Source organism: Triticum aestivum, chromosome 5A, assembly GCF_018294505.1.
Source record: "Triticum aestivum cultivar Chinese Spring chromosome 5A, IWGSC CS RefSeq v2.1, whole genome shotgun sequence".
NCBI classification, from domain to species: Eukaryota; Viridiplantae; Streptophyta; class Magnoliopsida; order Poales; family Poaceae; genus Triticum; species Triticum aestivum.
The window spans coordinates 63468230-63491639 of NC_057806.1; the positions used below are offsets into that span (position 1 = coordinate 63468230).

The 23410-nt window shown below is 46.2% G+C and overlaps 30 non-coding genes across 30 annotated transcripts; all 30 read right to left on the bottom strand.

The window, feature by feature from the left end:
- Positions 1-116: 116 nt before the first annotated feature.
- Positions 117-235, bottom strand: LOC123109581 (5S ribosomal RNA). The gene has a single exon (XR_006452813.1). It is a non-coding gene; the product is annotated as a 5S ribosomal RNA (ribosomal RNA).
- Positions 236-605: 370 nt separating this feature from the next.
- On the bottom strand, positions 606-724 carry LOC123109740 (5S ribosomal RNA). The gene has a single exon (XR_006452980.1). It is a non-coding gene; the product is annotated as a 5S ribosomal RNA (ribosomal RNA).
- A 365-nt stretch (positions 725-1089) lies between these two features.
- LOC123109566 (5S ribosomal RNA) lies at positions 1090-1208 on the bottom strand. The gene has a single exon (XR_006452797.1). It is a non-coding gene; the product is annotated as a 5S ribosomal RNA (ribosomal RNA).
- A 365-nt stretch (positions 1209-1573) lies between these two features.
- Positions 1574-1692, bottom strand: LOC123108908 (5S ribosomal RNA). The gene has a single exon (XR_006452254.1). It is a non-coding gene; the product is annotated as a 5S ribosomal RNA (ribosomal RNA).
- Positions 1693-2057: 365 nt separating this feature from the next.
- On the bottom strand, positions 2058-2176 carry LOC123109842 (5S ribosomal RNA). Its single transcript, XR_006453086.1, has one exon. It is a non-coding gene; the product is annotated as a 5S ribosomal RNA (ribosomal RNA).
- Positions 2177-2541: 365 nt separating this feature from the next.
- LOC123109732 (5S ribosomal RNA) lies at positions 2542-2660 on the bottom strand. Its single transcript, XR_006452972.1, has one exon. It is a non-coding gene; the product is annotated as a 5S ribosomal RNA (ribosomal RNA).
- Positions 2661-3025: 365 nt separating this feature from the next.
- On the bottom strand, positions 3026-3144 carry LOC123109547 (5S ribosomal RNA). Its single transcript, XR_006452775.1, has one exon. It is a non-coding gene; the product is annotated as a 5S ribosomal RNA (ribosomal RNA).
- Positions 3145-3509: 365 nt separating this feature from the next.
- Positions 3510-3628, bottom strand: LOC123108741 (5S ribosomal RNA). The gene has a single exon (XR_006452067.1). It is a non-coding gene; the product is annotated as a 5S ribosomal RNA (ribosomal RNA).
- Positions 3629-3993: 365 nt separating this feature from the next.
- On the bottom strand, positions 3994-4112 carry LOC123109484 (5S ribosomal RNA). Its single transcript, XR_006452711.1, has one exon. It is a non-coding gene; the product is annotated as a 5S ribosomal RNA (ribosomal RNA).
- Positions 4113-4477: 365 nt separating this feature from the next.
- Positions 4478-4596, bottom strand: LOC123109528 (5S ribosomal RNA). The gene has a single exon (XR_006452755.1). It is a non-coding gene; the product is annotated as a 5S ribosomal RNA (ribosomal RNA).
- Positions 4597-4961: 365 nt separating this feature from the next.
- Positions 4962-5080, bottom strand: LOC123108652 (5S ribosomal RNA). The gene has a single exon (XR_006451977.1). It is a non-coding gene; the product is annotated as a 5S ribosomal RNA (ribosomal RNA).
- A 365-nt stretch (positions 5081-5445) lies between these two features.
- On the bottom strand, positions 5446-5564 carry LOC123108666 (5S ribosomal RNA). The gene has a single exon (XR_006451992.1). It is a non-coding gene; the product is annotated as a 5S ribosomal RNA (ribosomal RNA).
- A 365-nt stretch (positions 5565-5929) lies between these two features.
- LOC123109619 (5S ribosomal RNA) lies at positions 5930-6048 on the bottom strand. The gene has a single exon (XR_006452850.1). It is a non-coding gene; the product is annotated as a 5S ribosomal RNA (ribosomal RNA).
- A 365-nt stretch (positions 6049-6413) lies between these two features.
- On the bottom strand, positions 6414-6532 carry LOC123108740 (5S ribosomal RNA). Its single transcript, XR_006452066.1, has one exon. It is a non-coding gene; the product is annotated as a 5S ribosomal RNA (ribosomal RNA).
- Positions 6533-6897: 365 nt separating this feature from the next.
- Positions 6898-7016, bottom strand: LOC123109435 (5S ribosomal RNA). The gene has a single exon (XR_006452663.1). It is a non-coding gene; the product is annotated as a 5S ribosomal RNA (ribosomal RNA).
- A 9081-nt stretch (positions 7017-16097) lies between these two features.
- LOC123109510 (5S ribosomal RNA) lies at positions 16098-16216 on the bottom strand. Its single transcript, XR_006452737.1, has one exon. It is a non-coding gene; the product is annotated as a 5S ribosomal RNA (ribosomal RNA).
- Positions 16217-16581: 365 nt separating this feature from the next.
- On the bottom strand, positions 16582-16700 carry LOC123109416 (5S ribosomal RNA). Its single transcript, XR_006452645.1, has one exon. It is a non-coding gene; the product is annotated as a 5S ribosomal RNA (ribosomal RNA).
- A 365-nt stretch (positions 16701-17065) lies between these two features.
- On the bottom strand, positions 17066-17184 carry LOC123109026 (5S ribosomal RNA). Its single transcript, XR_006452365.1, has one exon. It is a non-coding gene; the product is annotated as a 5S ribosomal RNA (ribosomal RNA).
- A 364-nt stretch (positions 17185-17548) lies between these two features.
- On the bottom strand, positions 17549-17667 carry LOC123109474 (5S ribosomal RNA). The gene has a single exon (XR_006452701.1). It is a non-coding gene; the product is annotated as a 5S ribosomal RNA (ribosomal RNA).
- Positions 17668-18033: 366 nt separating this feature from the next.
- LOC123109763 (5S ribosomal RNA) lies at positions 18034-18152 on the bottom strand. Its single transcript, XR_006453005.1, has one exon. It is a non-coding gene; the product is annotated as a 5S ribosomal RNA (ribosomal RNA).
- A 364-nt stretch (positions 18153-18516) lies between these two features.
- On the bottom strand, positions 18517-18635 carry LOC123109686 (5S ribosomal RNA). The gene has a single exon (XR_006452929.1). It is a non-coding gene; the product is annotated as a 5S ribosomal RNA (ribosomal RNA).
- Positions 18636-19000: 365 nt separating this feature from the next.
- On the bottom strand, positions 19001-19119 carry LOC123109548 (5S ribosomal RNA). The gene has a single exon (XR_006452777.1). It is a non-coding gene; the product is annotated as a 5S ribosomal RNA (ribosomal RNA).
- Positions 19120-19484: 365 nt separating this feature from the next.
- Positions 19485-19603, bottom strand: LOC123109604 (5S ribosomal RNA). The gene has a single exon (XR_006452836.1). It is a non-coding gene; the product is annotated as a 5S ribosomal RNA (ribosomal RNA).
- A 365-nt stretch (positions 19604-19968) lies between these two features.
- On the bottom strand, positions 19969-20087 carry LOC123109470 (5S ribosomal RNA). Its single transcript, XR_006452697.1, has one exon. It is a non-coding gene; the product is annotated as a 5S ribosomal RNA (ribosomal RNA).
- A 365-nt stretch (positions 20088-20452) lies between these two features.
- Positions 20453-20571, bottom strand: LOC123109821 (5S ribosomal RNA). The gene has a single exon (XR_006453065.1). It is a non-coding gene; the product is annotated as a 5S ribosomal RNA (ribosomal RNA).
- Positions 20572-20936: 365 nt separating this feature from the next.
- On the bottom strand, positions 20937-21055 carry LOC123109699 (5S ribosomal RNA). The gene has a single exon (XR_006452941.1). It is a non-coding gene; the product is annotated as a 5S ribosomal RNA (ribosomal RNA).
- A 365-nt stretch (positions 21056-21420) lies between these two features.
- On the bottom strand, positions 21421-21539 carry LOC123109091 (5S ribosomal RNA). The gene has a single exon (XR_006452381.1). It is a non-coding gene; the product is annotated as a 5S ribosomal RNA (ribosomal RNA).
- Positions 21540-21904: 365 nt separating this feature from the next.
- Positions 21905-22023, bottom strand: LOC123108837 (5S ribosomal RNA). Its single transcript, XR_006452172.1, has one exon. It is a non-coding gene; the product is annotated as a 5S ribosomal RNA (ribosomal RNA).
- A 365-nt stretch (positions 22024-22388) lies between these two features.
- Positions 22389-22507, bottom strand: LOC123109531 (5S ribosomal RNA). Its single transcript, XR_006452758.1, has one exon. It is a non-coding gene; the product is annotated as a 5S ribosomal RNA (ribosomal RNA).
- Positions 22508-22871: 364 nt separating this feature from the next.
- On the bottom strand, positions 22872-22990 carry LOC123108785 (5S ribosomal RNA). Its single transcript, XR_006452110.1, has one exon. It is a non-coding gene; the product is annotated as a 5S ribosomal RNA (ribosomal RNA).
- Positions 22991-23410: the final 420 nt, after the last annotated feature.

A 23410-nucleotide genomic window follows, 5' to 3' on the forward strand; every position in this document is an offset into this window, starting at 1 on the left:
AGTAATGAGCTCCAAGCTAAAACATATCGCAAATGTGAGAAATATGATGACAGGCTTAATATATATCACACACGTGCGTTCTGTTCCTCACGTACGTACAAAAATAATTAAAAAAGGGAATGCAACACGAGGACTTCCCAGGAGGTCACCCATCCTAGTACTACTCTCGCCCAAGCATGCTTAACTTCGGAGTTCTGATGGGATCCGGTGCTTTAGTGCTGGTATGATCGCATCCGATCCGACATGTTACCCCCGGCTTCATCCCTTATGCTTCCCACTCCCACGTCCGCTACAAAGACGGCCGTACATTCTTACTACCATTACAACCGTCGCCTACTAATGGATAATGCCCTATACTACTTACTCTCTCGCTCAACTACGAAGATGAGTTTACCACGATTTCCACCCCTCCCTCTATACCGCAGCAACACGTATTTTACACCCCTTTCAGAACGCGCTTTTCGCGCCCCAACTCTCCCTAGACGCGTGACTAATGAGCTCCGAGCTAAAACATATCGCAAATGTCAAAAATATGATGACAGGCTTAATATATAACACGCATGTGCGTTCTGTTCCTCACATATGTACAAAAATAATTAAAAAAGGGAATGCAACACGAGGACTTCCCAGGAGGTCACCCATCCTAGTACTACTCTCGCCCAAGCATGCTTAACTTCGGAGTTCTGATGGGATCCGGTGATTTAGTGCTGGTATGATCGCATCCGACATGTTACCCCCGGCTTCATCCCTTATGCTTCCCACTCCCACGTCCGCTACAATGACGGCCGTACATTCTTACTACCATTACAACCGTCGCCTACTAATGGATAATGCCCTATACTATTTACTCTCTCGCTCAACTACGGAGACGAGTTTACCACGATTTCCACCCCTCCCTCTATACTGCAGTAACACGTATTTTACACCCCTTTCAGAACGCGCTTTTTGCGCCCCAACACTCCCTAGACGCGTGACTAATGAGCTCCGAGCTAAAACATATCGCAAATGTCAAAAATATGATGACAGGCTTAATATATATCACACATGTGCGTTCTGTTCCTCACGTACGTACAAAAATAATTAAAAAAGAGAATGCAACACGAGGACTTCCCAGGAGGTCACCCATCCTAGTACTACTCTCGCCCAAGCACGCTTAACTTTGGAGTTCTGATGGGATCCGGTGCTTTAGTGCTGGTATGATCGCATCCGACATGTTACCCCCGGCTTCATCCCTTATGCTTCCCACTCCCACGTCCGCTACAAAGACGGCCGTACATTCTTACTACCATTACAACCGTCGCCTACTAATGGATAATGCCCTATACTACTTACTCTCTCGCTCAACTACGAAGACGAGTTTACCACGATTTCCACCCCTCCCTCTATACCGCAGCAACACGTATTTTACACCCCTTTCAGAACGCGCTTTTCGCACCACAACTCTCCCTAGACGCGTGACTAATGAGCTCCGAGCTAAAACATATCGCAAATGTCAAAAATATGATGACAGGCTTAATATATATCACGCACGTGCGTTCTGTTCCTCACGTACGTACAAAAATAATTAAAAAAGGGAATGCAACACGAGGACTTCCCAGGAGGTCACCCATCCTAGTACTACTCTCGCCCAAGCACGCTTAACTTCGGAGTTCTGATGGGATCCGGTGCTTTAGTGCTGGTATGATCGCATCCGACATGTTACCCCCGGCTTCATCCCTTATGCTTCCCACTCCCACGTCCGCTACAAAGACGGCCGTACATTCTTACTACCATTACAACCGTCGCCCACTAATGGATAATGCCCTATACTACTTACTCTCTCGCTCAACTACGAAGACGAGTTTACCACGATTTCCACCCCTCCCTCTATACCGCAGCAACACGTATTTTACACCCCTTTCAGAACACGCTTTTCGCGCCCCAACTCTCCCTAGACGCGTGACTAATGAGCTCCGAGCTAAAACATATCGCAAATGTCAAAAATATGATGACAGGCTTAATATATATCACGCACGTGTGTTCTGTTCCTCACGTACGTACAAAAATAATTAAAAAAGGGAATGCAACACGAGGACTTCCCAGGAGGTCACCCATCCTAGTACTACACTCGCCCAAGCACGCTTAACTTCGGAGTTCTGATGGGATCCGGTGCTTTAGTGCTGGTATGATGACATCCGACATGTTACCCCCGGCTTCATCCCTTATGCTTCCCACTCCCACGTCCGCTACAAAGACGGCCGTACATTCTTACTACCATTACAACCGTCGCCTACTAATGGATAATTCCCTACACTACTTACTCTCTCGCTCAACTACAAAGACGAGTTTACCACGATTTCCACCCCTCCCTCTATACCGCAGCAACAAGTATTTTACACCCCTTTCAGAACGCGCTTTTCGCGCCCCAACTCTCCCTAGACGTGTGACTAATGAGCTCCGAGCTAAAACATATCGCAAATGTCAAAAATATGATGACATGCTTAATATATATCACGCACGTGCGTTCTGTTCCTCACGTACGTACAAAAATAATTAAAAAAGGGAATGCAACATGAGGACTTCCCAGGAGGTCACCCATCCTAGTACTACTCTCGCCCAAGCACGCTTAACTTCGGAGTTCTAATGGGATCCGGTGCTTTAGTGCTGGTATGATCGCATCCGACATGTTACCCCCGGCTTCATCCCTTATGCTTCCCACTCCCACGTCCGCTACAAAGACGGTTGTACAATCTTACTACCATTACAACCGTCGCCTACTAATGGATAATGCCCTATACTACTTACTGTCTCGCTCAACTACGAAGACGAGTTTACCACGATTTCCACCCCTCCCTCTATACCGCAGCAACAGGTATTTTACACCCCTTTCAGAACGCGCTTTTCGCGCCCCAACTCTCCCTAGACGCGTGACTAATGAGCTCCGAGCTAAAACATATCGCAAATGTCAAAAATATGATGATAGGCTTAATATATATCACGCACGTGCGTTCTGTTCCTCACGTACGTACAAAAAAAATTAAAAAAGGGAATGCAACACGAGGACTTCCCAGGAGGTCACCCATCCTAGTACTACTCTCGCCCAAGCACGCTTAACTTCGAAGTTCTGATGGGATCCGGTGCTTTAGTGCTGGTATGATCGCATCCGACATGTTACCCCCGGCTTCATCCCTTATGCTTCCCACTCCCACGTCCGCTACAAAGACGGCCGTACATTCTTACTACCATTACAACCGCCGCCTACTAATGGATAATGCCCTACACTACTTACTCTCTCGCTCAACTACGAAGACGAGTTTACCACGATTTCCACCCCTCCCTCTATACCGCAGCAACACGTATTTTACACCCCTTTCAGAACGCGCTTTTCGCGCCCCAACTCTCCCTAGACGCGTGACTAATGAGCTCCGAGCTAAAACATATCGCAAATGTCAAAAATATGATGACAGGCTTAATATATATCACGCACGTGCGTTCTGTTCCTCACGTACGTACAAAAATAATTAAAAAAGGGAATGCAACATGAGGACTTCCCAGGAGGTCACCCATCCTAGTACTACTCTCGCCCAAGCACGCTTAACTTCGGAGTTCTGATGGGATCCGGTGCTTTATTGCTAGTATGATCGCATCCGACATGTTACCCCCGGCTTCATCCCTTATGCTTCCCACTCCCACGTCCGCTACAAAGACGGTCGTACATTCTTACTACCATTACAACCGTCGCCTACTAATGGATAATGCCCTATACTACTTACTCTCTCGCTCAACTACGAAGACGAGTTTACCACGATTTCCACCCCTCCCTCTATACCGCAGCAACAGGTATTTTACACCCCTTTCAGAACGCGCTTTTCGCGCCCCAACTCTCCCTAGACGCGTGACTAATGAGCTCCGAGCTAAAACATATCGCAAATGTCAAAAATATGATGACAGGCTTAATATATATCACGCACGTGCGTTGTGTTCCTCACGTACGTACAAAAATAATTAAAAAAGGGAATGCAACACGAGGACTTCCCAGGAGGTCACCCATCCTAGTACTACTCTCGCCCAAGCACGCTTAACTTCAGAGTTCTGATGGGATCCGGTGCTTTAGTGCTGGTATGATCGCATCCGACATGTTACCCCCGGCTTCATCCCTTATGCTTCCCACTCCCACGTCCGCTACAAAGACGGCCGTACATTCTTACTACCATTACAACCGTCGCCCACTAATGGATAATGCCCTATACTACTTACTCTCTCGCTCAACTACGAAGACGAGTATACCACGATTTCCACCCCTCCCTCTATACCGCAGCAACACGTATTTTACACCCCTTTCAGAACACGCTTTTCGCGCCCCAACTCTCCCTAGACGCGTGACTAATGAGCTCCGAGCTAAAACATATCGCAAATGTCAAAAATATGATGACAGGCTTAATATATATCACGCACGTGTGTTCTGTTCCTCACGTACGTACAAAAATAATTAAAAAAGGGAATGCAACACGAGGACTTCCCAGGAGGTCACCCATCCTAGTACTACACTCGCCCAAGCACGCTTAACTTCGGAGTTCTGATGGGATCCGGTGCTTTAGTGCTGGTATGATCACATCCGACATGTTACCCCCGGCTTCATCCCTTATGCTTCCCACTCCCACGTCCGCTACAAAGACGGCCGTACATTCTTACTACCATTACAACCGTCGCCTACTAATGGATAATTCCCTACACTACTTACTCTCTCGCTCAACTACAAAGACGAGTTTACCACGATTTCCACCCCTCCCTCTATACCGCAGCAACAAGTATTTTACACCCCTTTCAGAACGCGCTTTTCGCGCCCCAACTCTCCCTAGACGCGTGACTAATGAGCTCCGAGCTAAAACATATCGCAAATGTCAAAAATATGATGACAGGCTTAATATATATCACGCACGTGCGTTCTGTTCCTCACGTACGTACAAAAATAATTAAAAAAGGGAATGCAACATGAGGACTTCCCAGGAGGTCACCCATCCTAGTACTACTCTCGCCCAAGCACGCTTAACTTCAGAGTTCTAATGGGATCCGGTGCTTTAGTGCTGGTATGATCGCATCCGACATGTTACCCCCGGCTTCATCCCTTATGCTTCCCACTCCCACGTCCGCTACAAAGACGGTTGTACAATCTTACTACCATTACAACCGTCGCCTACTAATGGATAATGCCCTATACTACTTACTGTCTCGCTCAACTACGAAGACGAGTTTACCACGATTTCCACCCCTCCCTCTATACCGCAGCAACAGGTATTTTACACCCCTTTCAGAACGCGCTTTTCGCGCCCCAACTCTCCCTAGACGCGTGACTAATGAGCTCCGAGCTAAAACATATCGCAAATGTCAAAAATATGATGACAGGCTTAATATATATCACGCATGTGCGTTCTGTTCCTCACGTACGTACAAAAATAATTAAAAAAGGGAATGCAACATGAGGACTTCCCAGGAGGTCACCCATCCTAGTACTACTCTCGCCCAAGCACGCTTAACTTTGGAGTTCTAATGGGATCCGGTGCTTTAGTGCTGGTATGATCGCATCCGACATGTTACCCCCGGCTTCATCCCTTATGCTTCCCACTCCCACGTCCGCTACAAAGACGGCCGTACATTCTTACTACCATTACAACCGTCGCCTACTAATGGATAATGCCCTATACTACTTACTCTCTCGCTCAACTACGAAGACGAGTTTACCACGATTTCCACCCCTCCCTCTATACCGCAGCAACACGTATTTTACACCCCTTTCAGAACGCGCTTTTCGCGCCCCAACTCTCCCTAGACGCGTGACTAATGAGCTCTGAGCTAAAACATATCGCAAATGTCAAAAATATGATGACAAGCTTAATATATATCACGCACGTGCGTTCTGTTCCTCACGTACGTACAAAAATAATTAAAAAAGGGAATGCAACACGAGGACTTCCCAGGAGGTCACCCATCCTAGTACTACACTCGCCCAAGCACGCTTAACTTCGGAGATCTGATGGGATCCGGTGCTTTAGTGCTGGTATGATCACATCCGACATGTTACCCCCGGCTTCATCCCTTATGCTTCCCACTCCCACGTCCGCTACAAAGACGGCCGTACATTCTTACTACCATTACAACCGTCGCCTACTAATGGATAATGCCCTATACTACTTACTCTCTCGCTCAACTACAAAGACGAGTTTACCACGATTTCCACCCCTCCCTCTATACCGGAGCAACACGTATTTTACACCCCTTTCAGAACGCGCTTTTCGGGCCCCAACTCTCCCTAGACGCGTGACTAATGAGCTCCGAGCTAAAAGATATCGCAAATGTCAAAAATATGATGACAGGCTTAATATATATCACGCACGTGCGTTCTGTTCCTCACATACGTACAAAAATAATTAAAAAAGGGAATGCAACACGAGAACTTCCCAGGAGGTCACCCATCCTAGTACTACTCTCGCCCAAGCACGCTTAACTTTGGAGTTTTCATGGGATCCGGTGCTTTAGTGCTGGTATGATCACATCCGACATGTTACTCCCGGCTTCATCCCTTATGCTTCCCACTCCCACGTCCGCTACAAAGATGGCCGTACATTCTTACTACCATTACAACCGTCGCGTACTAATGGATAATGCCCTATACTACTTACTCTCTCGCTCAACTACGAAGACGAGTTTACCACGATTTCCACCCCTCCCTCTATACCGCAGCAACACGTATTTTACACCCCTTTCAGAACGCGCTTTTCGCGCCCCAACTCTCCCTAGACGCGTGACTATTGAGCTCCGAGCTAAAACATATCGCAAATGTCAAAAATATGATGACAGGCTTAATATATATCACGCACGTGCATTCTGTTCCTCACGTACGTACAAAAATAATTAAAAAAGGGAATGCAACATGAGGACTTCCCAGGAGGTCACCCATCCTAGTACTACTCTCACCCAAGCACGCTTAACTTCGGAGTTCTGATGGGATCCGGTGCTTTAGTGCTGGTATGATCGCATCCGACATGTTACCCCCGGCTTCATCCCTTATGCTTCCCACTCCCACGTCCGCTACAAAGACGGCCGTACATTCTTACTACCATTACAACCGTCGCCTACTAATGGATAATGCCCTATACTACTGAAGGAAATATGCCCTAGAGGCAATAATAAAGTTATTATTTATTTCCTTATTTCATGATAATTGTTTATTATTCATGCTAGAATTGTATTAACCGGAAACATAATACATGTGTGAATACATAGAAAACAGAGTGTCACTAGTATGCCTCTACTTGACTAGCTCGTTAATCAAAGATGGTTATGTTTCCTAACCATAGACAAAGAGTTGTTATTTGATTAACGAGGTCATATCATTTGTTGAATGATCTGATTGACATGACCCATTCCATTAGCTTAGCACTCGATCGTTTAGTATGTTGCTATTGCTTTTCTTCATGACTTATACATGTTCCTATGACTATGAGATTATGCAACTCCCGTTTGCCGGAGGAACACTTTGGGTGCTACCAAACGTGACAACATAACTGGGTGATTATAAAGGAGCATTACAGGTGTCTCCAAAGGTAGATGTTGGGTTGGCGTATTTCGAGATTAGGATTTGTCACTCCGATTGTCGGAGAGGTATCTCTGGGCCCTCTCGGTAATACATATCACATAAGCCTTGCAAGCATTACAACTAATATGTTAGTTGTGAGATGATGTATTACGGAACGAGTAAAGAGACTTGCCGGTAACGAGATTGAACTAGGTATTGGATACCGACGATCAAATCTCGGGCAAGTAACATACCGATGACAAAGGGAACAACGTATGTTGTTATGCGGTCTGACCGATAAAGATCTTCGTAGAATATGTAGGAGCCAATATGGGCATCCAGGTCCCGCTATTGGTTATTGACCGGAGACATGTCTCGGTCATGTCTACATTGTTCTCGAACCCGTAGGGTCCGCACGCTTAAGGTTACGATGACAGTTTCATTATGAGTTTATGCATTTTGATGTACCGAAGGTTGTTCGGAGTCCCGGATGTGATCACGGACATGACGAGGAGTCTCGAAATGGTCGAGACGTAAAGATTGATATATTGGAAGCCTATGTTTGGACATCGGAAGTTTTCCGGGTGAAATCGGGATTTTACCGGGTTACCGGGAGGTTACCGGAACCCCACGGGAGCCATATGGGCCTTCATGGGCCTTAGTGGAAAGGTGAAAGGGCTACCCATAAGGGCTGCGTGCCTCCCCCCTTCCCCTAGTCCTATTAGGACTAGGAGAGGTGGCCGGCCACCCTTCTCCCTCTTTCCCCCTTCGGGGAATCCTAGTTGGAATAGGATTGGGGGGGAGTCCTACTCCCGGAAGGAGTAGGACTCCTCCTGCGCCTCTCTCCCTGGCCGACGCCCCCCTCCCCCCTTGGCTCCTTTATATACTGAGGTAGAGGCACCCTAGAACACACAAGTTGATCCACGTGATCTATTCCTTAGCCGTGTGCGGTGCCCCCTGCCACCATATACCTCGATAATACTGTAGCGGAGTTTAGGCGAAGCCCTGCTGCTGTAGTTCATCAAGATCGTCACCACGCCGTCGTGCTGACGGAACTCTTCCCCGACACTTTGCTGGATCGGAGTCCAGGGATCGTCATCGAGCTGAACGTGTGCTCGAACTCGGAGGTGCCGTAGTTTCGGTGCTTGATCGGTTGGATCGTGAAGACGTACGACTACTTCCTCTACGTCGTGTCATCGCTTCCGCAGTCGGTCTACGTTGGGTACGTAGACAACACTCTCCCCCTCATTGCTATGCATCACATGATCTTGCGTGTGCGTCGGAAAATATTTGAAATTACTATGAAATCCAACAGTGCCATCTGAGCCTAGGTTATTTATGTTGATGTTATATGCACGAGTAGAACACAAGTGAGTTGTGGACGATACAAGTCATACTGCCTACCAGCATGTCATACTTTGGTTCGGCGGCATTGTTGGACGAGACGACCCGGACCAACATTACGCGTACGCTTACGCGAGACAGGTTCCCTCGACGTGCTTTGCACAGAGATGGCTTGCGGGCGACTGTCTCTCCAACTTTAGTTGAACCGAGTGTGGCTACGCCCGGTCCTTGCGAAGGTTAAAACGGAGTCTATTTGACAAACTATCGTTGTGGTTTTGATGCGTAGGTGAGATTGGTTCTTACTTAAGCCCGTAGCAGCCACGTAAAACATGCAACAACAAAGTAGAGGACGTCTAACTTGTTTTTGCAGGGCATGTTGTGATGTGATATGGTCAAGGCATGATGCTCAATTTTATTGTATGAGATGATCATGTTTTGTAACCGAGTTATCGGCAACTGGCAGGAGCCATATGGTTGTCGTTTTATTGTATGCAATGCAATCGCGATGTAATGCTTTACTTTATTACTAAACGGTAGTGATAGTCGTGGAAGCATAAGATTGGCGAGACGACAACGATGCTACGATGGAGATCAAGGTGTCGCGCCGGTGACGATGGTGATCATGACGGTGCTTCGGAGATGGAGATCACAAGCACAAGATGATGATGGCCATATCATATCACTTATATTGATTGCATGTGATGTTTATCTTTTTATGCATCTTATCTTGCTTTGATTGATGGTAGCATTATAAGATGATCTCTCACTAAATTATCAAGAAGTGTTCTCCCTGAGTATGCACCGTTGCCAAAGTTCGTCGTGCCCAGACACCACGTGATGATCGGGTGTGATAAGCTCTACGTCCATCTACAACGGGTGCAAGCCAGTTTTGCACACGTAGAATACTCAGGTTAAACTTGACGAGCCTAGCATATGCAGATATGGCCTCGGAACATGGAGACCGAAAGGTCGAGCATGAATCATATAGTAGATATGATCAACATAAACGATGTTCACCATTGAAAACTACTCCATCTCACGTGATGATCGGTCATGGTTTAGTTGATTTGGATCACGTAATCACTTAGAAGATTAGAGGGATGTCTATCTAAGTAGGAGTTCTTAAGTAATATGATTGATTGAACTTAAATTTATCATGAACTTAGTACCTGATAGTATCTTGCTTGTTTATTGTAGATAAATGGCTCGTGCTGTTGTTCCGTTGAATTTTAATGCGTTCCTTGAGAAAGAAAAGTTGAAAGATGATGGTAGCAATTACACGGACTGGGTCCGTAACTTGAGGATTAGCCTCATTGCTACTCAGAAGAATTACGTCCTGGAAGCACCGCTAGGTGCCAGGCCTGCTGCTGGAGCAACACCAGATGTTATGAACGTCTGGCAGAGCAAAGCTGATGACTACTCGATAGTTCAGTGTGCCATGCTTTACGGCTTAGAATCGGGACTTCAACGACGTTTTGAACGTCATGGAGCATATGAGATGTTCCAGGAGTTGAAGTTAATATTTCAAGCAAATGCCCGGATTGAGAGATATGAAGTCTCCAATAAGTTCTATAGCTGCAAGATGGAGGAGAACAGTTCTGTCAGTGAGCATATACTCAAAATGTCTGGGTATAATAATCACTTGATTCAACTGGGAGTTAATCTTCCGGATGATTGCGTCATTGACAGAGTTCTCCAATCACTGCCACCAAGCTACAAGAGCTTCGTGATGAACTATAATATGCAAGGGATGAACAAGACTATTCCCGAGCTCTTCGCAATGCTGAAAGCTGCGGAGGTAGAAATTAAGAAGGAGCATCAAGTGTTGATGGTTAACAAGACCACTAGTTTCAAGAAAAAGGGCAAAGGGAAGAAGAAGGGGAACTTCAAGAAGAACGGCAAGCAAGTTGCTGCTCAAGAGAAGAAACCCAAGTCTGGACCTAAGCCTGAAACTGAGTGCTTCTACTGCAAGCAGACTGGTCACTGGAAGCGGAACTGCCCCAAGTATTTGGCGGATAAGAAGGATGGCAAGGTGAACAAAGGTATATGTGATATACATGTTATTGATGTGTACCTTACTAGAGCTCGCAGTAGCACCTGGGTATTTGATACTGGTTCTATTGCTAATATTTGCAACTCGAAACAGGGACTACGGAATAAGCGGGCACTGGCAAAGGACGAGGTGACGATGCACGTGGGAAACGGTTCCAAAGTCGATGTGATCGCGGTCGGCACGCTACCTCTACATCTACCTTCGGGATTAATATTAGACCTAAATAATTTTTATTTGGTGCCAGCGTTGAGCATGAACATTATATCTGGATCTTGTTTAATGCAAGACGGTTATTCATTTAAATCAGAGAATAATGGTTGTTCTATTTATATGAGTAATATCTTTTATGGTCATGCACCCTTGCAGAATGGTCTATTCTTATTGAATCTCGATAGTAATAATACACATATTCATAATGTTGAAACCAAAAGATGCAGAGTTGATAATGAGAGTGCAACTTATTTGTGGCACTGTCGTTTAGGTCATATCGGTGTAAAGCGCATGAAGAAACTCCATACTGATGGACTTTTGGAACCACTTGATTATGAATCACTTGGTACTTGCAAACCGTGCCTCATGGGCAAGATGACTAAAACACCGTTCTCCAGTACTATGGAGAGAGCAACAGATTTGTTGAAAATCATACATACCGATGTATGTGGTCCGATGAATATTGAGGCTCGTGGCGGATATCGTTATTTTCTCACCTTCACAGATGATTTAAGCAGATATGGGTATATCTATTTAATGAAACACAAGTCTGAAACATTTGAAAAGTTCAAAGAATTTCAGAGTGAAGTTGAAAATCATCGTAACAAGAAAATAAAGTTTCTACAATCTGATCGTGGAGGAGAATATTTGAGTTACGAGTTTGGTGTACATTTGAAAAACTATGGAATAGTTTCGCAACTCATGCCACCCGGAACACCACAGCGTAATGGTGTGTCCGAACGTCGTAATCGTACTTTACTAGATATGGTGCGATCTATGATGTCTCTTACTGATTTACCGCTATCGTTTTGGGGTTATGCTCTAGAGACGGCTACATTCACGTTAAATAGGGCACCATCAAAATCCGTTGAGACGACGCCTTATGAACTGTGGTTTGGCAAGAAACCAAAGTTGTCGTTTCTTAAAGTTTGGGGCTGCGATGCTTATGTGAAAAAGCTTCAACCTGATAAGATCGAACCCAAATCGGAGAAATGTGTCTTCATAGGATACCCAAAGGAAACTGTTGGGTACACCTTCTATCACAGATCCGAAGGCAAGACATTCGTTGCTAAGAATGGATCCTTTCTAGAGAAGGAGTTTCTCTCGAAAGAAGTGAGTGGGAGGAAGGTGGAACTTGACGAGGTAACTGTACCTGCTCCCTTACTGGAAAGTAGTTCATCACAGAAAACTGTTTCAGTGACACCTACACCAGCTAGTGAGGAAGCCAATGATAATGATCATGAAACTTCAGATCAAGATACTACTGAACCTCGTAGATCAACCAGAGTAAGATCCGCACCAGAGTGGTACGGTAATCCTGTTCTGGAAGTCATGCTACTAGATCATGATGAACCTACGAACTATGAAGAAGCGATGGTGAGCCCAGATTCCGCAAAGTGGCTTGAAGCCATGAAATCTGAGATGGGATCCATGTATGAGAACAAAGTATGGACTTAGGTTGACTTGCCCGATGATCGGCAAGCAATTGAGAATAAATGGATCTTTAAGAAGAAGACTGACGCTGATGGTAATGTTACTGTCTATAAAGCTCGACTTGTCGCAAAAGGTTTTCGGCAAGTTCAAGGGATTGACTACGATGAGACCTTCTCACCCATAGCGATGCTTAAGTCCGTCCGAATCATGTTAGCGATTGCCACATTTTATGATTATGAAATTTGGTGGATGGATGTCAAAACTACATTCCTGAATGGATTTCTGGAAGAAGAGTTGTATATGATGCAACCGGAAGGTTTTGTCGATCCAAAGGGTGCTAACAAAGTGTGCAAGCTCCAGCGATCCATTTATGGACTGGTGCAAGCCTCTCGGAGTTGGAATAAACGTTTTGATAGTGTGATCAAAGCATTTGGTTTTATACAGACTTTCGGAGAAGCCTGTATTTACAAGAAAGTGAGTGGGAGCTCTGTAGCATTTCTGATATTATATGTGGATGACATATTGCTGATTGGAAATGATATAGAATTTCTGGATAGCATAAAGGGATACTTGAATAAAAGTTTTTCAATGAAAGACCTCGGTGAAGCTGCTTACATATTAGGCATTAAGATCTATAGAGATAGATCAAGACGCTTAATTGGACTTTCACAAAGCACATACCTTGACAAAATTTTGAAGAAGTTCAAAATGGATCAAGCAAAGAAAGGGTTCTTGCCTGTGTTACAAGGTGTGAAGTTGAGTAAGACTCAATGCCCGACCACTGCAGAAGATAGAGAGAATATGAAAGATGTTCCCTATGCATCAGCCATAGGATCTATCATGTATGCAATGCTGTGTACTAGACCTGATGTGTGCCTTGCTATAAGTTTAGCAGGGAGGTACCAAAGTAATCCAGGAGTGGATCACTGGACAGCGGTCAAGAACATCCTGAAATACCTGAAAAGGACTAAGGATATGTTTCTCGTATATGGAGGTGACAAAGAGCTCACCGTAAAAGGTTACGTTGATGCAAGCTTTGACACTGATCCGGACGATTCTAAATCGCAAACCTGATACGTGTTTACATTAAACGGTGGAGCTGTCAGTTGGTGCAGTTCTAAACAAAGCGTCGTAGCGGGATCTACATGTGAAGCGGAGTACATAGCTGCTTCGGAAGCAGCGAACGAAGGAGTCTGGATGAAGGAGTTCATATCCGATCTAGGTGTCATACCTAATGCATCGGGTCCAATGAAAATCTTTTGTGACAATACTGGTGCAATTGCTTTGGCAAAGGAATCCAGATTTCACAAAAGGACCAAACACATCAAGAGACGCTTCAACTCCATCCGGGATCTAGTCCAGGTGGGAGACATAGAGATTTGCAAGATACATACGGATCTGAATGTTGCAGACCCATTGACTAAGCCTCTTCCACGAGCAAAACATGATCAGCACCAAGGCTCCATGGGTGTTAGAATCATTACAGTGTAATCTAGATTATTGACTCTAGTGCAAGTGGGAGACTGAAGGAAATATGCCCTAGAGGCAATAATAAAGTTATTATTTATTTCCTTATTTCATGATAAATGTTTATTATTCATGCTAGAATTGTATTAACTGGAAACATAATACATGTGTGAATACATAGAAAACAGAGTGTCACTAGTATGCCTCTACTTGACTAGCTCGTTAATCAAAGATGGTTATGTTTCCTAACCATAGACAAAGAGTTGTTATTTGATTAACGAGGTCACATCATTTGTTGAATGATCTGATTGACATGACCCATTCCATTAGCTTAGCACTCGATCATTTAGTATGTTGCTATTGCTTTTCTTCATGACTTATACATGTTCCTATGACTATGAGATTATGCAACTCCCGTTTGCCGGAGGAACACTTTGGGTGCTACCAAACGTCACAACGTAACTGGGTGATTATAAAGGAGCATTACAGGTGTCTCCAAAGGTAGATGTTGGGTTGGCGTATTTCAAGATTAGGATTTGTCACTCCGATTGTCGGAGAGGTATCTCTGGGCCCTCTCGATAAATACACATCACATAAGCCTTGCAAGCATTACAACTAATATGTTAGTTGTGAGATGATGTATTACGGAACGAGTAAAGAGACTTTCCGGTAACGAGATTGAAATAGGTATTGGATACCGACGATCGAATCTCGGGCAAGTAACATACCGATGACAAAGGGAACAACGTATGTTGTTATGCGGTCTGACCGATAAAGATCTTCGTAGAATATGTAGGAGCCAATATGGGCATCCAGGTCCCGCTATTGGTTATTGACCGGAGACATGTCTCGGTCATGTCTACATCGTTCTCGAACCCGTAGGGTCCGCACGCTTAAGGTTACGATGACAGTTTCATTATGAGTTTATGCATTTTAATGTACCGAAGGTTGTTCGGAGTCCCGGATGTGATCACGGACATGACGAGGAGTCTCGAAATGGTCGAGACGTAAAGATTGATATATTGGAAGCCTATGTTTGGACATCGGAAGTGTTCCGGGTGAAATCGGGATTTTACCGGGTTACCGGGAGGTTACCGGAACCCCCCGGGAGCCATATGGGCCTTCATGGGCCTTAGTGGAAAGGTGAAAGGGCTACCCATAAGGGCTGCGCGCCTCCCCCCTTCCCCTAGTCCTATTAGGACTAGGAGAGGTGGCCGGCCACCCTTCTCCCTCTTTCCCCCTTTGGGGAATCCTAGTTGGAATAGGATTGGGGGGAGTCCTACTCCCGGAAGGAGTAGGACTCCTCCTGCGCCTCTCTCCCTGGCCGACGCCCCCCTCCCCCCTTGGCTCCTTTATATACTGAGGTAGAGGCACCCTAGAACACACAAGTTGATCCACGTGATATATTCCTTAGCCGTGTGCGGTGCCCCCTGCCACCATATACCTCGATAATACTGTAGCGGAGTTTAGGCGAAGCCCTGCTGCTGTAGTTCATCAAGATCGTCACCACGCCGTCGTGCTGACGGAACTCTTCCCCGACACTTTGCTGGATCGGAGTCCGGGGATCGTCATCGAGCTGAACGTGTGCTCGAACTCGGAGGTGCCGTAGTTACGGTGCTTGATCGGTTGGATCGTGAAGACGTACGACTACATCCTCTACGTCGTGTCATCGCTTCCGCAGTCGGTCTGCGTTGGGTACGTAGACAACACTCTCCCCCTCGTTGCTATGCATCACATGATCTTGCGTGTGCGTAAGAATTTTTTTGAAATTACTACGAAACCCAACAACTACTTACTCTCTCGCTCAACTACGAAGACGAGTTTACCATGATTTCCACCCCTCCCTCCATACCGTAGCAACACGTATTTTACACCCCTTTCAGAACGCGCTTTTCGCGCCCCAACTCTCCCTAGACGCATGACTAATGAGCTCCGAGCTAAAACATATCGCAAATGTCAAAAATATGATGACAGGCTTAATATATATCGCGCACGTGCATTCTGTTCCTCACGTACGTACAAAAATAATTAAAAAAGGGAATGCAACACGAGGACTTCCCAGGAGGTCACCCATCCTAGTACTACTCTCGCCCAAGCACGCTTAACTTTGGAGTTCTGATGGGATCCGGTGCTTTAGTGCTGGTATGATCGCATCCGACATGTTACCCCCGGCTTCATCCCTTATGCTTCCCACTCCCACGTCCGCTACAAAGACGGTCGTACATTCCTACTACCATTACAACCGTCGCCTACTAATGGATAATGCCCTATACTACTTACTCTCTCGCTCAACTACGAAGACGAGTTTACCACGATTTCCACCCCTCCCTCTATACCGCAGCAACACGTATTTTACACCCCTTTCAGAACGCGCTTTTCGCGCCCCAACCCTCCCTAGACGCGTGACTAATGAGCTCCGAGCTAAAACATATCGCAAATGTCAAAAATATGATGACAGGCTTTATATATATCACGCACGTGCGTTCTGTTCCTCACATACGTACAAAAATAATTAAAAAAGGGAATGCAACACGAGGACTTCCCAGGAGGTCACCCATCCTAGTACTACTCTCGCCCAAGCACGCTTAACTTCGGAGTTCTGATGGGATCCGGTGCTTTAGTGCTGGTATGATCACATCCGACATGTTACCCCCGGCTTCATCCCTTATGCTTCCCACTCGCACGTCCGCTACAAAGACGGCCGTACATTCTTACTACCATTACAACCGTCGCCTACTAATGGATAATGCCCTATACTACTTACTCTCTCGCTCAACTACGAAGACGAGTTTACCACGATTTCCACCCCACCCTCTATACCGCAGCAACACGTATTTTACACCCCTTTCAGAACGCGCTTTTCGCGCCCCAACTCTCCCTAGACGCGTGACTAATGACCTCCGAGCTAAAACATATCGCAAATGCCAAAAATATGATGACAGGCTTAATATATATCACGCACGTGCGTTCTGTTCCTCACGTACGTACAAAAATAATTAAAAAAGGGAATGCAACACGAGGACTTCCCAGGAGGTCACCCATCCTAGTACTACTCTCGCCCAAGCACGCTTAACTTCGGAGTTCTGATGGGATCCGGTGCTTTAGTGCTGGTATGATCGCATCCGACATGTTACCCCCGGCTTCATCCCTTATGCTTCCCACTCCCACGTCCGCTACAAAGACGGCCGTACATTCTTACTACCATTACAACCGTCGCCTACTAATGGATAATGCCCTATACTACTTACTCTCTCGCTCAACTACGAAGACGAGTTTACCACGATTTCCACCCCTCCCTCTATACCGCAGCAACACGTATTTTACACCCCTTTCATAACGCGCTTTTCGCGCCCCAACTCTCCCTAGACGCGTGACTAATGAGCTCCGAGCTAAAACATGTCGCAAATGTCAAAAATATGATGACAGGCTTTATATATATCACGCACGTGCGTTCTGTTCCTCACATACGTGCAAAAATAATTAAAAAGGGAATGCAACACAAGGACTTCCCAAGAGGTCACCCATCCTAGTACTACTCTCGCCCAAGCACGCTTAACTTCGGAGTTCTGATGGGATCCGGTGCTTTAGTGCTGGTATGATCGCATCCGACATGTTACCCCCGGCTTCATCCCTTATGCTTCCCACTCCCACGTCCGCTACAAAGACGGCCGTACATTCTTACGACCATTACAACCGTCGCCTACTAATGGATAATGCCCTATACTACTTACTCTCTCGCTCAACTACGAAGACGAGTTTACCACGATTTCCACCCCCTCCCTCTATACCGCAGCAACACGTATTTTACACCCCTTTCAGAACGCGCTTTTCGCGCCCCAACTCTCCCTAGACGCGTGACTAATGAGCTCCGAGCTAAAACATATCGCAAATGCCAAAAATATGATGACAGGCTTAATATATATCACGCACGTGCGTTCTGTTCCTCACGTACGTACAAAAATAATTAAAAAAGGGAATGCAACACAAGGACTTCCCAGGAGGTCACCCATCCTAGTACTACTCTCGCCCAAGCACGCTCAACTTCGGAGTTCTGATGGGATCCGGTGCTTTAGTGCTGGTATGATCGCATCCGACATGTTACCCCCGGCTTCATCCCTTATGCTTCCCACTCCCACGTCCGCTACAAAGACGGCCGTACATTCTTACTACCATTACAACCGTCGCCTACTAATGGATAATGCCCTATACTACTTACTCTCTCGCTCAACTACGAAGACGAGTTTACCACGATTTCCACCCCTCCCTCTATACCGCAGCAACACGTATTTTACACCCCTTTCATAACGCGCTTTTCGCGCCCCAACTCTCCCTAGACGCGTGACTAATGAGCTCCGAGCTAAAACATATCGCAAATGTCAAAAATATGATGACAGGCTTTATATATATCACGCACGTGCCTTCTGTTCCTCACATACGTGCAAAAATAATTAAAAAGGGAATGCAACACAAGGACTTCCCAAGAGGTCACCCATCCTAGTACTACTCTCGCCCAAGCACGCTTAACTTCGGAGTTCTGATGGGATCCGGTGCTTTAGTGCTGATATGATCGCATCCGACATGTTACCCCCGGCTTCATCCCTTATGCTTCCCACTCCCACGTCCGCTACAAAGACGGCCGTACATTCTTACTACCATTACAACCGTCGCCTACTAATGGATAATGCCCTATACTACTTACTCTCTCGCTCAACTACGAAGACGAGTTTACCACGATTTCCACCCCTCCCTCTATACCGCAGCAACACGTATTTTACACCCCTTTCAGAACGCGCTTTTCGCGCCCCAACTCTCCCTAGACGCGTGACTAATGAGCTCCGAGCTAAAACATATCGCAAATGCCAAAAATATGATGACAGGCTTAATATATATCACGCACGTGCGTTCTGTTCCTCACGTACGTACAAAAATAATTAAAAAAGGGAATGCAACACGAGGACTTCCCAGGAGGTCACCCATCCTAGTACTACTCTCGCCCAAGCACGCTTAACTTCGAAGTTCTGATGGGATCCGGTGCTTTAGTGCTGGTATGATCGCATCCGACATGTTACCCCCGGCTTCATCCCTTATGCTTCCCACTCCCACGTCCGCTACAAAGACGGCCGTACATTCTTACTACCATTACAACCGTCGCCTACTAATGGATAATGCCCTATACTACTTACTCTCTCGCTCAACTACGAAGACGAGTTTACCACGATTTCCACCCCTCCCTCTATACCGCAGCAACACGTATTTTACACCCCTTTCATAACGCGCATTTCGCGCCCCAACTCTCCCTAGACGCGTGACTAATGAGCTCCGAGCTAAAACATATCACAAATGTCAAAAATATGATGACAGGCTTTATATATATCACGCACGTGCGTTCTGTTCCTCACATACGTACAAAAATAATTAAAAAAGGGAATGCAACACGAGGACTTCCCAAGAGGTCACCCATCCTAGTACTACTCTCGCCCAAGCACGCTTAACTTCGAAGTTCTGATGGGATCCGGTGCTTTAGTGCTGGTATGATCGCATCCGACATGTTACCCCCGGCTTCATCCCTTATGCTTCCCACTCCCACGTCCGCTACAAAGACGGCCGTACATTCTTACTACCATTACAACCGTCGCCTACTAATGGATAATGCCCTATACTACTTACTCTCTCGCTCAATTACGAAGACGAGTTTACCATGATTTCCACCCCTCCCTCTATACCGCAGCAACACGTATTTTACACCCCTTTCAGAACGCGCTTTTCGCGCCCCAACTCTCCCTAGACGCGTGACTAATGAGCTCCGAGCTAAAACATATCGCAAATGCCAAAAATATGATGACAGGCTTAATATATATCACGCACGTGCGTTCTGTTCCTCACGTACGTACAAAAATAATTAAAAAAGGGAATGCAACACGAGGACTTCCTAGGAGGTCACCCATCCTAGTACTACTCTCGCCCAAGCACGCTTAACTTCGGAGTTCTGATGGGATCCGGTGCTTTAGTGCTGGTATGATCGCATCCGACATGTTACCCCCGGCTTCATCCCTTATGCTTCCCACTCCCACGTCCGCTACAAAGACGGCCGTACATTCTTACTACCATTACAACCGTCGCCTACTAATGGATAATGCCCTATACTACTTACTCTCTCGCTCAACTACGAAGACGAGTTTACGACGATTTCCACCCCTCCCTCTATACCGCAGCAACACGTATTTTACACCCCTTTCAGAACGCGCTTTTCGCACCCCAACTCTCCCTAGACGCGTGACTAATGAGCTCCGAGCTAAAACATATCGCAAAAGCCAAAAATATGATGACAGGCTTAATATATATCACGCACGTGCGTTCTGTTCCTCATGTACGTACAAAAATAATTAAAAAAGGGAATGCAACACGAGGACTTCCCAGGAGGTCACCCATCCTAGTACTACTCTCGCCCAAGCATGCTTAACTTCAGAGTTCTGACGGGATCCGGTGCTTTAGTGCTGGTATGATCGCATCCGACATGTTACCCCCGGCTTCATCCCTTATGCTTCCCACTCCCACGTCCGCTACAAAGACGGCCGTACATTCTTACTACCATTACAACCGTCGCCTACTAATGGATAATGCCCTATACTACTTACTCTCTCGCTCAACTACAAAGACGAGTTTACCACGATTTCCACCCCTCCCTCTATACCGCAGCAACACGTATTTTACACCCCTTTCATAACGCGCTTTTCACGCCCCAACTCTCCCTAGACGCGTGACTAATGAGCTCCGAGCTAAAACATATCGCAAATGTCAAAAAGATGATGACAGGCTTTATATATATCACGCACGTGCGTTCTATTCCTCACATACGTACAAAAATAATTAAAAAAGGGAATGCAACACGATGACTTCCCAGGAGGTCACCCATCCTAGTACTACTCTCGCCCAAGCACGCTTAACTTCGGAGTTCTGATGGGATCCGGTGCTTTAGTGCTGGTATGATCGCATCCGACATGTTACCCCCGGCTTCATCCCTTATGCTTCCCACTCCCACGTCCGCTACAAAGACGGCCGTACATTCTTACTACCATTACAACCGTCGCCTACTAATGGATAATGCCATATACTACTTACTCTCTCGCTCAACTACGAAGACGAGTTTACCACGATTTCCACCCCTCCCTCTATACCGCAGCAACACGTATTTTACACCCCTTTCAGAACGCGCTTTTCGCGCCCCAACTCTCCCTAGACGCGTGACTAATGAGCTCCGAGCTAAAACATATCGCAAATGCCAAAAATATGATGACAGGCTTAATATATATCACGCACGTGCGTTCTGTTCCTCACGTACGTACAAAAATAATTAAAAAAGGGAATGCAACACGAGGACTTCCCAGGAGGTCACCCATCCTAGTACTACTCTCGCCCAAGCACGCTTAACTTCGGAGTTCTGATGGGATCCGGTGCTTTAGTGCTGGTATGATCGCATCCGACATGTTACCCCCGGCTTCATCCCTTATGCTTCCCACTCCCACGTCCGCTACGAAGACGGCCGTACATTCTTACTACCATTACAACCGTCGCCTACTAATGGATAATGCCCTATACTACTTACTCTCCCGCTCAACTACGAAGACGAGTTTACCACGATTTCCACCCCTCCCTCTATACCGCAGCAACACGTATTTTACACCCCTTTCAGAACGCGCTTTTCGCGCCCCAACTCTCCCTAGACGTGTGACTAATGAGCTCCGAGCTAAAACATATCGCAAATGTCAAAAAAATGATGACAGGCTTAATATATATCACGCACGTGCGTCCTGTTCCTCACGTACGTACAAAAATAATTAAAAAAGGGAATGCAACACAAGGACTTCCCAGGAGGTCACCCATCCTATTACTACTCTCGCCCAAGCATGCTTAACTTCGGAGTTTTGATGGGATCCGGTGCTTTAGTGCTGGTATGATCGCATCCTGCATGTTACCCCCGGCTTCATCCCTTATGCTTCCCACTCCCACGTCCGCTACAAAGACGGCCGTACATTCTTACTACCATTACAACCATCGCCTACTAATGGATAATGCCCTATACTACTTACTCTCTCGCTCAACTACGAAGACGAGTTTACCACGATTTCCACCCCTCCCTCTATACCGCAGCAACACGTATTTTACACCCCTTTCAAAACGCGCTTTTCGCGCCCGAACTCTACCTAGACGCGTGACTAATGAGCTCCGAGCTAAAACATATCGCAAATGTCAAAAATATGATGACTGGCTTAATATATATCACGCACGTGTGTTCTGTTCCTCACGTACGTACAAAAATAATTTAAAAAGGGAATGCAACACGAGGACTTCCCAGGAGGTCACCCATCCTAGTACTACTCTCACCCAAGCACGCTTAACTTCGGAGTTCTGATGGGATCCGGTGCTTTAGTGCTGGTATGATCGCATCCGACATGTTACCCCCGGCTTCATCCCTTATGCTTCCCACTCCCACGTCCGCTACAAAGACGGCCGTACATTCTTACTACCATTACAACTGTCGCCTACTAATGGATAATGCCCTATACTACTTACTCTCTCGCTCAACTACGAAGACGATTTACCACGATTTCCACCCCTCCCTCTATACCGCAGCAACACGTATTTTACACCCCTTTCAGAACGCGCTTTTCGCGCCCCAACTCTCCCTAGACGCGTGACTAATGAGCTCCGAGCTAAAACATATCGCAAATGTCAAAAATATGATGACAGGCTTAATATATATCACGCACGTGCGTTCTGTTCCTCACGTACGTACAAAAATAATTAAAAAAGGGAATGCAACACGAGGACTTCCCAGAAGGTCACCCGTCCTAGTACTACTCTCGCCCAAGCACGCTTAACTTCGGAATTCTGATGGGATCCGGTGCTTTAGTGCTGTTATGATCGCATCCGACATGTTACCCCCGGCTTCATCCCTTATGCTTCCCACTCCCACGTCCGCTACAAAGACGGCTGTACATTCTTACTACCATTACAACCGTCGCCTACTAATGGATAATGCGCTATACTACTTACTCTCTCGCTCAACTACGAAGACGAGTTTACCACGATTTCCACCCCTCCCTCTATACCGCAGCAACACGTATTTTACACCCCTTTCAGAACGCGCTTTTCGCGCCCCAACTCTCCCTAGACGCGTGACTAATGAGCTCCGAGCTAAAACATATCGCAAATGTCAAAAATATGATGATAGGCTTAATATATATCACGCACGTGCGTTCTGTTCCTCGCGTACGTACAAAAATAATTAAAAAAGGGAATGCAACACGAGGACTTCCCAGGAGGTCACCCATCCTAGTACTACTCTCGCC